Here is a 14,889-nt window from a genome sequence, read left to right as displayed (position 1 = left end):
AACAGCTATCAGGCGAGAAGCTGAGGAGAAGGAAGAGGAAGAGGAGGACGTAGAAGAGGAGGAGGAAGAGGAAAGGAGGCGGCAACCTAGAAAGTCCCTTTCTGCCTGGGCAGTATGTGAAGAACTAATTCAAGTTGGATGCTCAGTCGTTGAGTATATTCAAGGCTGAGATCGATAGATTTTTGGACTCCAGAGGAATCAAGGGATATGGGGATAGTGCAGGAAAATGGAGTTGAGGTCGAAGATCAGCCATGATCTTATAGAATGGCAGAGCAGGCTCACAGGGCTGCATGGCCTACTCCTGCTTCTAATTTTTATGTTCTTATGTTCTAAATGCGATACCAGTAACCTCAATCCCAAATCCCCACTCACCAACGGTCCCACACTCCTTACCTTCCCTCTGTCACTGACCATCGCGGCGTCCACTTGGCCACAAATGCAAAAATAAATGCCAACACAAAATAAACATTTCAAATCAAATATATTAATGAAATCATGCAATATTGCATGCAAAAGTCAACTAATCTTGTGCATTCACTTAGTTCCTGTCTCCCGTGTGCCTTTGCCTGTCCTAGTGCTCCTACACAGTACTACCCCAGTGGCTACTGCATGGCTGGTGGAAGGCTGCTGACTTTCAGTGGAGGAGACTGCAGATGGCCTTGGAAGACGATCTCGAGCAGTTCTGGGCCTAGAAGGCCCGGCTTCAGGCTGCGCCATCTCGGCATGGGCGGCTGCAATCTGGACTGGCTGGCTGACAGGCAACAACAAGGGCACTGGTGGAGTGGCAGGGGTGGGAGGATGAATGCTGTCATCCTAAGAGAGGACAGCAGACTCGTGCTTCATGGAGCCATGGCCACTCCCCCTGCCTCTGGGCAGCAGGTCAGCAATCCTAGGAATCTGTTGGAGGACAGATTGGCGAGCTGGCACCTGCGCTATCCTTGCCCCCTGCCCTGGCTGCAGCGCACTTGTGCCCAGTGTCTCACCATGTGCAGATCCCAACTCTAATCTATCCTCTAAGACAAGCGCAATGTCAGTATCTGAGCTGGTGGCTGCGAGTGTGGTCAAGTGACGGTCTGTCTTCATCATCACTCTCTTCTTGGTGTTCCTCCACTGCCTGGCCAGGTTGCACCTCCTCGGTATCTGAAAGGAAAAAGACACAAGGGTAATGTTATGGTGAGGGGAGGGTGGTCAGAAAGTAAGACTTGCAGGCTTACACCATCTGCATCTTGTAAGTCAAAAGAGATTGTGGGATGATGAGGAAGTGGGCTGTGAGAAGGAGGATTAGGTATGAGGATATCGTCACCTTCAATGGATTCAGCCCCGCTGCTGGCCACGGCCTCAGCAATGGCACTTCCGATAATGGCCAGCACCGTCTCCTCCGTGGACGTTAGAGCATGCGGGCGCACTTCTCCCCCTCCAGTTAGTTCCTGCTGCCTTCAGTTGTGCGCCACCTTCTCCTGCAAGAGAGAGGGAAGTGTGTCGTGAGTGTCGTGCAAACTGTTTGGGTGATGTGGCTGTCTGGTTGAATAGCTGGCAGTGTGTGCAAGCTGTGAGAAGTAGGTGTGAGGCTTGCAACAATGCTAAATGTGTGAGGGTGAGGTGAAGCACATGAATGTTACGTCTGAGTCCTGACTGATAGAGATTGTTGGTATGTGAGTGACGGGGGTGTGGTGAATTGAGCAGTGGCTGAGGCTAGTGGTGCAGTAGTTGGGATATGGCATTTAAAGATGCTAATTGACTATTTCCAGTCAGAAAGCCCCACAGTATGATGTCATCATTCGTGGTGCTTTCAAGGTCCACAGCAAGCACTGCATCCTCTGAAGGTTTCCAAATGAACCATACAGGATGGCAGAGGAGCCTGCAGCAGCTGTGGCCAGTGCCAGACCCCGAGCTGCCTCCAAATTCGACGAGGCTTCACTGCAGGCGTTATTGGATGGGGTTAGGGCCCACAGGGAGGTCCTCTTCCCTAGGTCAGGGAGGAAGAGGCCTCCCACTGAGACCAAGGCTGCATGGATGCAGGTGACAGCAGATGTCAACTCGCTGGGAGTCACCAGAAGAACCTTGGCATTACATATCTAGCTCCTTCCTTTACTTCCCCACAGTACCAGCCAGAGCCCCCATCTCCACTGTGGAGGAGGAAGAGGCTGTGCAGCCAGACTCCTCAGAGGAAGCTCCAGCCTCTGAGGGCGCAGCGTCAGCAGAAGTAAGCGCACCCAGCACCAGCGTAGACACTCACACCTCGGGGGGACCTTCGGGACATAGAGTAGTGTTGTCACCTGGTGTTTCACAGCTCACAAGTGAGCATCAGCAGATTGTGGAGACAGGGACAGCAGTGGAGAGTCCTCGTCAGAGAGCGCAGGACTCTGCCAGCTCAGCTCAGCTGCATGTTGACCCTCTGCTTCTGGGTCCATCCGCAAGAGAAGAGGTGATGGATCTCCATGCACAGATGCAGGAGTCTCTGGCAGGTTTTGTCTCCAGGGTCGCTGCGAGTGTGGAGCGAATGGAGGAGTCCATAGCGAGGATGAGCTGAGCCTTTGCGTAGCCATTGGCGCATGAACGCATCACCATGCAAGGATTGGCATCCTCCATGTAGGAGATAAGTCACCAGGGTATGGAAAACATGGTGAGTGTTCATTATAAAATGAAATCTCTTGAGGAGCGATGGGCATCTATTGAACAGAGAAACCAGACCTTCATGGAAGTCCTTCTGAGTAGGACTGCCAGTGCAGATACGGGTCCCCATGGCCCCCTGATGCGCAGCAAGGTGCTTTCAAGCCACATCCAAGCGCTGGCCCCTTCTGGCCTGTGCAGCTTCAGGTGTGTGAGCAGCAGCCTGGCGCTCCTGCTGCTGATGCTGCTGTTCCTGGTTCTGCTGCTGATGCCTCTGCTGCTGGAGATCCTCTAATGGCATGAAGGGAAGGGAAAAAAGGCCTCCCATACTTCTGGTAGATGCCTCCGTTGAGGAAGCGCTGAGTGAGGGTGCTGAGCGGTGCTTCACAGGAGCTCACACTGGAGAAGTGTGTGAGGCTCCAACCTTCCACAGCTGTGCCTAAGCCTTGAACAAGTTGCCCCAAGCCTGAAACAACAAGGTCCTGCAACCTACAAATGCTGTCTGATTAAATATCTTCTTTCCTGATTGACCTGCAGCTGAAAGTAAGCGAGCCGATATTGTTCATGCCAGGTTTCATCAGCGGTGTTCCCACCAGGCATGTTTAGTGTGGGAAAAGGCTGAAAATAGCAAGGGCCCCTTAAAATGGCATTATAGATGCCAATTATTGGTGATTAGGGTGCCTAAAGACCAGTCCCGCCTGCTGCGGGCAGGACTGATTCGGGTTGCATTGAAATGCCGGGGCGAAAGTCGGACGGGGCGGGGAATCAGGCGGGGGGGGGGTCGCGACCCCCTATTTTTGCGATTTTCCCCCCCACACGCCTGAAACCCCGCCTGACGGCTCCAGGAAAATCGAGGCCTGTGTGTCTGGAGGGCCTCCTGGCCCTTTGTTCCCATTAAGCTGCGTGGCCGTGCAGCTGTTTTGAGGTCCCGTGCAGGCCGCTTGCTGGCTTTACAATTGGAAAAGCTGCACATGTGCAGAAATTTGAATGAGTCGCACAGCCCATTAAAGGGGCCACGCACCCAAAAAAAAATTAGAGGGAACATTGTCCTGGCCCCCTGCGGACACAGGACATCTCTCCTCATTTCCACCTCCTCCAACAAGGCCTCCAGTGCATCGTGGAAAACCTGGGTGCCCACTTTCTCCCATGTTTAGCCTTTCTTCTGTTTTTCCCAGGTTAGATTCAGCTCACACAGGACTCCCAGCACCTGCTCCAGCCACAATGCACCTTCCCTTTAAGAGGTTCAGGCTAGCTTTAAGCAGTGCAGGCTGGCTTTAATTAGTGCTTGAAAGTATTGATTTTGGGCCCACTGCTGGTGCATGCAGCCAATTAACAGCGCGGCCAGCACTGACTGCATGCAGAAATCATGCTAATGAGCAGGCATAATGAAGATGCCGTGCTGCCTGCATTACATTGAACAGGCGCAGGGTAATCGCACATCGCGACTCCTGCGCCCGTTTTCTGGGGCTATTCGATTTAGACCCCCAGATCTCAGTGAGGATTTTTCAATCTGATTGGTTGAAGAGGCACGCGCTGTTGCTTGCCCTGTTTACACAGGTCCTAGATCCCCTGTAGAGGGCGCTGTGCCAAAATGGCTCTCTATTTACTGTAAGTTCTTGAGCAAAAGTCCACGAAAAGCCTACGGGCAGCTGTAAGCTTAATGAAGGGCAAGTGCCGTTCGTTTGCCGCTGACCGCAAAATCCAGGCCAACTTTATCATGAAATTCTTGCATTTCAAAATCTTTCAGTAGGTCAATGTTCTACACAGCTTGTAAGGTTGACTAACACATTAGTGATATTATTTCATAGAATTGTAGACTGATACAGCACAAAAAGAAGCCATTCGGCCCATCGTGCCTATGCTGGCTCTTTGAATGAGCTATCCAGTTAGTACCACTCCCCTGCTCTTTCCCCATAGTTTTGCTAATTTTTCCACTTCAAGTATTTATCCAATTCCCTTTTGAAAGTTATTATTGAATCTGTTTCCACCACCCTTTCAGGCAGTACATTCCAGATCATAACAAAATGCTGCGTAAAAATTAATTTCCTCCTGTTACCTCTGGTTCTTTTGCCAATTACCTTAATCTGTGTCCTCTGGTTACCGACCCTTCTGCCCCTCCTTATTTACTCTATCATAGCTCTTCATGATTTTGAATGCCTCAATCAAATCTCCCCTTAACCTTCTCTGCTCTAAGGAGAACAACTCTAGTTTCTCTAGTCTCTCCATGTAACTGAAGTCTTTCATCCCTGGTACCATTTTAGTAAATCACCTCTGTACCATCAATAAGACCTTGACATCTTTCCTAAGGTGTGGTGTGCAGAATTGGACACAACACTTCAACTGAGGCCTAAGCAGTGTTTTATAAATGTTTAGCATAACTTTTGCTTTTGTAATCTATGCCTCTATTTATAAAGCCAAGGATCCCATATGCCTTTTTAATAGCCTTCTCAATTTGTCCTGCCACCTTCAAAGTCTTGTGTACGTACACACCCAGGTCTTTCTGTTCCTGCACTCTCTTTAAAATCATACCATTTTGTTTATATTGCCTCTCCTCATTCTTCCTATCAAAATGAATCACTTCACACTGCTCTGTGTTAAATTTTATCTGCCATGTGTCTGCCCATTTCACCAGTCCGCCTATATCCTCCTGAAATCTGTTACTATCCTTCTCACTGGTTTGCTACATTTCCAAGTTTCATGTCATCTGCAAATTTTTAAATTATACCCGTCTCCCCAAGTCCAGGTCATTAATATATATGAAGAAGAGCAGTGGTCCCAACACTGACTCCTGGGAGACACCACAGCACACTTCCCTCTAGTCTGAAAAACAATTCTTCACCACTATTCTCTGCTTTGTCCCTTTGCCAATTTCATATCCACGCAGCCACAGCCCTGTTAATCCCATGGGTTTCAATTTTGCAAACAAGTCTATTATGTGGTACTTTATGAAATGCCTTTTGGAAGTCCATATACACAACACCAACCCTCTCCATTACTTCATCAAAGACATCCGTGTACACTTGCATAACACTGGTAACTAAACATAAAATAGAGGATTAGATATCCAGAAGTTTAGAATGAGATACAATGGCCCAGAAATTCGGGTCGGGGGCTTCCCGCGGGTGCAAACCCCCAACCTGCACTTACCTTGCGCGCCGGCTGTTGAGCTGTGGGCCCGCGTGGAATTCCGATCCGGGGCCTGGTCCAGCTGCCGGCACGCAGTGCTTGCGTATCCCAGGGGTGCAGTTAGTTCGATGCGTCCCCTGGGATCACGTGGGCAGCCAGGAAATGCGCCATTCATAAGTCTGACAGGAAGTGCTGTCAAGACTTATAAATACTACGGCCCCAAAATAGCACTAAATCTTCAAATAAATTTTAATAAATCACATTTTATAAATAAACTATAAATTACATGAAATAACTATTTTAAACAATAATTTAAATTTTTGAAAAAAATAATTTTATTTTCTAACGGGGCTAAAAATAAACTTACCTTGCTTTAAAGTATTTAAAAATAATAAACCTGTGGAAAAAATGTTTTAATTTTAATTAATTCACCACTTACCTTGTAAAAAACAGGCCTTACACCTGCTTTTTATATTTCTAACTTCTGCAGGCTTATGTTCCCGGGAAAACCTGTAAAAAAAGACCAAAGTTCAATGCGCGCACGCAGCCTCCCCCACGCATGCATTCGACCTCTGAACCTCTTCGTTCAGAGGAACAGAAGTGCTGGTTTCCCGCACATGCGCAGTGCATGCAGGAAACCGGCACTTCCATTGGGCCTACGGGTGAGTACCCCGTGCGTACTCACCCATGGAGACCCGAATTTCTGGGCCAATATCACTGGTCTCAAACACTAATTACACTTGTAAAAACAAGCACCCTTCACTGTTTGGATACTGTGCTTGCTTAGGCAGCACACAATCGGAATTTCAATTTGGATATTATTTATGGCCATTTGTTTGCATGGAGTGGAAATTCGGTAAGATGTGAGATTGCAGACATTTCATTCACTAGTGATACTGCAACTGTGCATAGTGATGTTTCCTATGTACATTTATGTGCAGTCTAAAGACCCCTTTGGCTCCATCTGCTGTTCCTGGAATTTTCATCATTCTAAACATTTTTTCCAAATAGGTTACTTGTTATGTTGGGTACAGTTTCTCTGGTTTGATGTCCAGCCCATCTAAACCATCTCTTTTGACAAATGGTAACATTGAGGTTTATAATGATCATGTCTGCCACAATAATAGCAAATTGCTCTGTAATCTCAAATACAGGAGAGGAAAGGGATGCAAGTGGAGAAGTGTCATATTTGGGTCATCCATTTATTGAGAGGGGTTTGAATCCATGTTCTAATGCAACTGAATACTCGGGCTGGATTTTGCTACGGGGGCGGGTTGGAGGTGGGAAACCCACATTCGGGCTTGTTGTCCCGCCTCCATGGAGATGTGGCCAACCCACTGGATTTTCCTCTGATTGACCTTGTTGAGCCCGCCCTGTGGGCTCAGCAGGCCAATTAAGGGCCACCCGGCAACAGGTGACACCAGAGATTGATATTTCATCTGTCAAAAGCTTTTGGCAGATGAAATATCAGTGTTTAACAGCTGTTTGAAGTTGTCAAGCACTGAAAAACTGCTAATTCAGCCTCAGTCCTTTCTCAGGATAACTTTAAAATCATTTTGCTGCAGAAACCAAGAAGCTGATTTTTTTTTAAAAATCGGAGCTTCTGTGGTTCTTGCAGCCGACTCCCGACACCGGAATGCAGGACTCCTGTAAAGGTAAGTAAAAGTAAGTTAAACTTATTTAAACACTTTAAACACTTGCAAAACATTTACCTTTGCACTCCTGCACCCCTCACTCACCTGAACACTGGGCATGTCGACCCCTCCAAGACCTCAGACCCACGTCCCGCCTCGAAAACTTTTCGTGGTTTGGAGCTGTCGGGAAGCCCACAAACCAGCAATAAAAATCGCGAATAGGCAAAAAACTACCTGTTAACTACCTGTTAACAGGCAGTTTAATTGCCTTTAATCCCTTCCCGCCTCTGGGAGTCGGGCTCCAGCACTTGTCGGCAACCCGACTCCTATGAAATTGACATGGAGGCGGGTTGGAGGCGGGATGGGGTCGGGACCCCCGGATCTCCGATTTTTATCGCCCGCACGCCTCCAACCCGACTCCAGGGGCTTAGGAAAATCCAGCCCCTCATCTCTATTACATACTACAGCCTGCTCTGGCTAGGACCCTCTTGTCTTCATTGGCTTTATTAGAAGAACAATTTGGTCCACAGTTCAAAATGTATTAATAATTTATTGTTTGAACTGAATAGTTTTAAAATGGGACTACCTGAAATTAATTGTGTGACTTTTAATGAATGTAAGTTATAATTTTTAAGGTCAGGCAGTAGTATGTATAAAGAGGGGATTGATGGAATGGCACTGTGGTGTAGCATGTTGAAGCTTCAATATGTTGTGTCGCAAACTGCTTGGATCGGGATTTGTCCCAGTGGTTTCCACAAGGCAAATTTCCAATCTTAGCTGCACCATTAGGGGACGGTAGAGTGGAAACCAAGTGCTTGCATGCATGGAGTAAATGAAGAAATGTTGGCGAGCAAGCCACTCTGGACTTCTAGTGGCTGGTTACATGGCAACACTAGAGAGGTAGAAGGCAAGGTTGTTACTACATTTATCCACACAGTATGTTCCTAATTTCAGATTTGCTAGTGGGAGAAATGTCAAATGGAGGTCAGATATTTTCCCTAAGGAAATTGGAAAATAATAATAGGATTGGGCAGAGCCAACATGGATTTATGAAAGGGAAATTGTGTTTGACAAATCTGTTAGAGATTTTTGAGGTTGTAACTAGCAGGGTAGATAAGAGTGAACCAGTAGATGTAGTGTATTTGGATTTTCAAAAAGAATTCAATAAGGTGCCACACAAGAGATTATTACATAAAATTATGGGATTGGGGGCAATATATTAGCATGGATTGAGGATTGGTTAACGGACAAAAAACAGAGAGTAGGGATAAGCGAGTCTTTTTCAGGTCGGCAGGCTGTCACTAGTGGGGTACCGCAAGGATCAGTGCTTGGGCCTCAGCCATTTACAATCTATATCAATGACTACATGAGGGGACCGAGTGTAATGTATCCAAGTTTGCTGATGATACAAAGCCTGCTGGTGAAATTAAGCTGTAAGGAGGATGCAAAGAGGCTGCAAAGGGACATAGACAGGTTAAGTGAGTGGACAAAAATGTGGCAGATGGAATATAATGTGGAGAAATGTGAAGTTATCCACTTTGGTAGGAAAAATGGAAATGTAGAATATTTTTTAAAAGGTGAGAAACTGGGAAATGTTGGTTTTCAGAAGGACCTGGGTGTCCTTGTACATGAATCACAGAAAGTGCAGGTACAGCAAGCAATTCGGAAAGCAAATGGTATGTTAGCCTTTATTACAAAGGGATTGGAGTATAAGTGTAAAGAAGTCTTACTGCAATTATATAAGGCCTTGGTGAGACCACACCTGGAGTACTATGTACAGTTTTGGTCTCCTTACCTAAGGAAGGATGTACTTGTCTTAGAGGGAGTGCAACAAAGGTTCACTAGGCTGATTCCTGGGAGGAGGGGATTGTCCTCTGAGGAGAGATTGAGTAGACTAGGCCTATATTTCCTAGAGTTTAGGAGAATGAGTGGTGGTCTCATTGAAACATATAAAATTCTTAAGGAGCTTAACAGGGTAGATGCTGGGAGGATGTTTTCCCTGGCTAGGGAGTCTAGAACTAGGGGCCGCAGCCTCAGAATAAGGGATCAGCCATTTAGGACTGAGATGAGGAGAAATTTCATCATTCAAAGGGTAGTGAACCTTTGGCATTCTCTATCCCAGAGGGCTATGGATGCTCAGACATCCTCTTCTGCATCTTCCTCTTCCCTCTGCGAATGGATGCTGTAAATCTGAAATAAAAGCATAAAATGCTAGAACTACACAGCAGGTCAGGTAGCTTCTCGACCTGAGATGTGAACTCTGTTTCTCTCTCCACAGATGCTGCCTGACCTGCTGAGTATTTCCAGTACTTTTTTCCTTCTCAGAGGCCTTCCTTTACCATCCGAGGCCTTGCAAGCGTTCAGCAGCACTCCCTGCACTCCCTGCACAATTTAAAAAACTTGTAGCATCTATTCCACCATGCCACTACTTCAATAAAATATAAAAAATCCAGTCCAATAGCTTAAATGCAAACTTACCTGAAAGATGTGTGTGTCCTTTGAAGAAGTGCTGACAGCATCTCCATCAGTCTGCTGCACGCTCATTTTTCAGAGCAAGCTTGGGACCCAGTGGTAAACTCAGTGCTAAGGTCCAAGTTCGCAGAGCGTGACATTAAGTTGGCGTTGCACGATTTCAGGATCAGCAAAGAAAGACCCCACTGAAATGTTGTATGTTGTGGCCTTTATTTACATCTGATCTGACGATTTGGACCGAAATAGTTAACTTACCACTAGGAAGTTGATAATTAATGTTTTATTCTTCTCTTCTTGCAAGAACATAAAATACAGAAAGTAAGAACTGCTAACTAACTGCTCTAAAGATTGAATAGTTCTCTTTGCTGCAATCAACATTTTTTTTACCTCAACTTCCAAACCTTTCTTTTCCCTGCTAATCCATGAGACGCTCTTCTAAATCTGATTGACTATTCTGGGAAATAGGTTTCACTTCACTTAGGCATGTTAGTTCCACGTGATAAAGGTTGTGCTCAGTCAGCCTATTCATCTGTCAATCATAATTACTGACAATAAATTTTGAACGTCACCTTAAAATTGCAAGTATCTCAGTTACACTGCTATTTCTATTTCAGTGGCATAGCAACACTCGTAGCAGGGTGCAGAGTTAAAATGAGGACACTGTTGAAACAGGTGACATGTAAACTGACAGATGGTAATTAGCTACAAGGAAGAGAGTCAACAATTAAAAAATAGATTTAATAGATATTTCTTATTCTGTATTGTTTAAAAGAAATAAGTGTAATTTCTTGGATGGGAATAGCTATTTCCCCTAATTTTATTCCAGTAAAAATCCACAAGGGATGGAGTCCAAAAGAGAGAAAATGAACAGTGCTATGATATGTGCCAAAAATTGCATGCACACAATACATTTGTTGAAAATGTTTTAGTGTGATTTAACAATGTATAGATTACCACAACTCTAAAAGAAAAACTGTTAAACCTGATGCTAGAAATATGTACTGGCTAGCAAAGCATTCTCTTTATAGTTTTCATTCCACACAGTTTGTATACTTTCTTCAGCTAGGAATGAGAGTAAATGACTGCAGAATCTTCTGTAGCTTTGCCAGCGTTTAGCCATGGTTAAGTCAACAGGAGATGTGATTTTGGTAGGGTGAACTGTAACATGTGACAACCTGCACAGTAACCCAGAAACAAACTCATTACAACTTAATTGTCTGGAATTTGCAGTTGTAATGATGGCAAAACTGTTAATGTTCACCATCATTGCAACTGTGAATCTGACAGCAACTTCTGGAGTACGCACATGCGCAGTTAAACGCGGAAATCCAGAAATTGCTCTCAGTCATTCCCTGCTCCTCCACAGGGTGTGCTGTTGAACTCCCCACAGCCAGCAATCAATTGAAATCACTGAACTGACAAGAGCTTAAGCTTTTATGCTGGAATATCACTCTTAAAAAACCCTGAAAAAGTTAAGCCTTATTGAATGAAGTATAACTGGGTTTTTAATGGTGTATTGAGTCAAAATTACTGCTGCACAACCATTCTGGTCCTGAAAAACGAATTTTATATTTGTGGAATGTCAAATTTTTCCATTGTGATAAAAATTCCATGTTTTTTTTATAATAAATGTTTTTTTTTTTTTAAAGTTTGTTTATGATATTTCAGCTTCTACCTTAATCCCATGTGTATGTCCCAATCTTTATTTCACTTTCTGTAAAATGATTAAAAAGTGAAGGATAAAACCTGCTTTTTACTTCATGGTTTGCAGTCTGTGAGAATTCTTCAATGTGATTGGCTGCTTAGCCAGCTTGATGACATCACTATTACTGGACGCTGGAAATCTCCAAGACTCGGTGTCAGATTCAAATTAACATTGATATAGGTGAAACCGACCCCACAGAGATCGCCAAATCTTTGTGGGCAGCTTTCTTTGAGGTCAGCGGCGAGTGCCATCACTTTGCTGCTGACCACAAAATCCAGGCCATTAATTTGGTTGTCAAATCCCTGAGTCAGTGAAACTGCATGCAAAGTAGGTTGAAATGAGTGTCTCGACCATTATGTTACTGGTCCAATGTAATTAGCTAGTATCTTTTAAAATTTACAAGTTCTTTTTATCTGGTAGAGGACACTTTTGACAACCTAAAATATATACATACGACAAATGTTGTCAGCAAAGTGAAAAAAAATCCTTTTTTTTGCAATTGTTTATTGATGTAAATGAAAACTTGAGTATGACCAATTCATTGTGAAATTAAGCATAGTTAAAGCATCAAGTGGTGGTGTAGAGCAACATAGAAGTGTAAATAACAGGTTATCTAATAGGTGATTTCTCTATTAAAACTGTGTTTAGTAGATCAGCTAAAGCTTCAGGCAGCATTTGTCATCTTAGGTGGCATTGAGAAAACTAACAATTACAAAATGATGGTAATTCTGTGTTGAGAGAAATCATGAGCTTTTGCAGCAGGGGGTGAGTAATTTAGCAATGATAAAAAGGTTTTCATTACATTTCTGCATAAATGTTGTGTAATTAAAATAGGAGCTGCTGGTTCTAGCAGCCATGTCAGACAGTTTCAATGATTAGTCCCAAAAAGACAACATTTCATTGCAAGCATTATGTCAGTCAGTATTTAGATCAGATACAAAGCACTGAACCTTCATACTCACAATTTGATTTTTATTACACCCATTTTCAGGCAGCATGATTAGGTTGGCAAAATATTAAACCACTAGCTATTGTTATAGGGCGCCGCTTTTAAGTCACAGAATAAAAGCTCATTGATTGGGAGGCACGCTGTTGGGTTTATAACTGACCCTTTTTGTGTACGTGCTGTAACATTTTTGCCGTCGCTACATCATTGATATTATACCTGAAATTGACATGAAAACATTTATTACTTGAAAGTGATGTGTAAAGTAAACGGTGAATGGGGAAGTGAGGTATTGCAGCTGTTATCTTTTGAACTAACTGCTACTGCATGTACTGCAGCCAGCCCTGGCAGGGTTTTTTGTTCCCATGAATGAATGGGCAATAAATCCGCCATGGCTGACACCATCAGTGCTGCCAGAGTGTAGGGGAAAACTTGCAGGAGAAGCACCTCGTGGTCCTTGCTTGCCGAAAAATGAGTTCAATAAAATGGAGGTGATCAGTGCTTATTTATAGGGAGAGCTAATCCATCCACTACTGACTGTCAGGGTTTAACCTAGTGTTTTCCCATTTATACTCGCTAGAGGATGTTCATAATGCAGTTTTACTAGCCTCTGCCATTTCAAATCATATCCAGTAGTGTAAACAGCAAGGATGCTTTATTGAGTTTGTTTGCTGACGGAAAGAACTGTTTCTAATTAATTTTTAAGTGCCTTAACAGTTGAAAAGGTGGATTTAAATGCTAAGCAGTAAGACCGGCTAGTACCATAATTTCATGAAAATAACCTGGGGATATATATAAGAATTATATTTCTCGAGATGCAATATGACAAGTGTTACACTTGGGGATGGACTATATTCAAGCTTTGTTTTTTTAAAAACCTAGCCAATTCCAATTTTCCTACACTTAATATTTCTATGTGAACAGAAGACTATTGGAGTAACTGGGTAATTGCAAGCGAACGTGAGCATTGAATTTGTATAAATTAGTCAGCAGCATTAATAAATGTAGTACGGTTCGGGTAAGTGACATTTAATTGATGGACATGTTTGAATGCACGGTATGAGTTTTGTTGTGGAAAAATTTAGCAAGATTTCAGGTAACGGTTCTAATTACGTGAAGATTATTATTGTAACATTTCTGACCAATTACAGAAAGGGGAATGGCTGACAACAGGCATCTAAAATATCAGCAGTAGATTTAATTAAAATTGACTTTCACAGTATAACATCTCAGCATAGACATAAAGTGGGGTTTATTTCTCAGCTTGGACTCTGTATACTAACAATTACATTTTAAAACGGTAACACAAAATGTTTGTCATTAAAATTGTAACTTTCTTCTGTGTAGTTTTAATCTATTCCTGTTTTGCCTTTTGTTCTATTCTAAATCATTCACCCATTGCTATGAAAGGGTTCTAGACCAGTGGGTGGTAGTCAGCAAGGGCTCAAAGGAGATCCTTGATGATGTCATCAGAATTTTCTCAACTGCCTCCTGTCTTTCATTCCAGGGAAGGGATGACAAAGGACTAGTGAAGAATAAATACTTAAAAACCATCTTTAGCAGGTGGTGAAATCTTCTTTCGTTTATTATCTTCCAACAGGTGTGCATGTGCAAGCAAGAAAGATTAGAGTTCGAAGAAGAGAAAATAAAATGGCCATGACAAAGATTTTGTTGTGAAGTCTTGGCTGGGATGTAAAGTTGAATTTGACTGTATATGTGCTGAACTGCAATTCCATAGCAGTGCTTGATTTTTCTTCTGACATTTTTGTCATTGATTGTAAGATTACCACTTTGTTATTTTTTTATAGTATGCTATTAAATTGAGCGACATTGTTCAGCATATAGTCACTTGTCTCGGCTGGTTGGTGGGTAGTTATTTATATCTACACTAAACAGTTATTTTTAATAGGATGAGTTCAAATCGGAGCCTGAAGTTTGAACTAAACCATATTTTGCTTTAATCCCCTTAGGTTTATGTCAAAAAGAAAATTTTAAAAAATTTATGGCATTTAGTCATTGGCCTGGGAAAGTCCTTGTTCTTTCCAGAATAAGTTAATAAAAATACACTGAACTGCTTATAAAGCTTGTGTTTAAATAATACTGAGCAGTTTTCTTTGGAATTTTGCTTCAAATATAAAACATCTCTATATATAAAACATAGCACTTGTTTTGCCCATCACACTTCCTGTGCCATACCTCAAGATATTACCCTTAATATACAAAGCATCCATCATATTTAGAAACATAGAAACATAGAAGATAGGAGCAGGAGTAGGCCATTCGGCCCCTCGAGCCTGCTCCGCCATTCAATGCGATCATGGCTGATCATCCAAATTCAGTACCCAGTCCCTGCTTTCTCCCCATACCCCTTGATCCCTTTAGCCTTAAGAAATATA

The 14,889-nt window shown here is 43.4% G+C and overlaps 1 long non-coding RNA gene across 1 annotated transcript; it reads left to right on the top strand.

The window, feature by feature from the left end:
• Positions 1–6,364: 6,364 nt before the first annotated feature.
• On the top strand, positions 6,365–14,337 carry LOC147116532 (uncharacterized). Its single transcript, XR_015078607.1, has 2 exons — positions 6,365–6,592; positions 14,094–14,337. It is a non-coding gene; the product is annotated as an uncharacterized LOC147116532 (long non-coding RNA).
• Positions 14,338–14,889: the final 552 nt, after the last annotated feature.

The sequence above is a fragment of the Somniosus microcephalus genome, chromosome 6 (genome assembly GCF_052327205.1).
Source record: "Somniosus microcephalus isolate GS21.2 chromosome 6, FLI_Smic_1.0, whole genome shotgun sequence".
Lineage (NCBI taxonomy): Eukaryota > Metazoa > Chordata > Chondrichthyes > Squaliformes > Somniosidae > Somniosus > Somniosus microcephalus.
The sequence above is the reverse complement of the archived record's forward strand: the minus strand, read 5'-3'. Positions and strand labels throughout refer to the sequence as shown.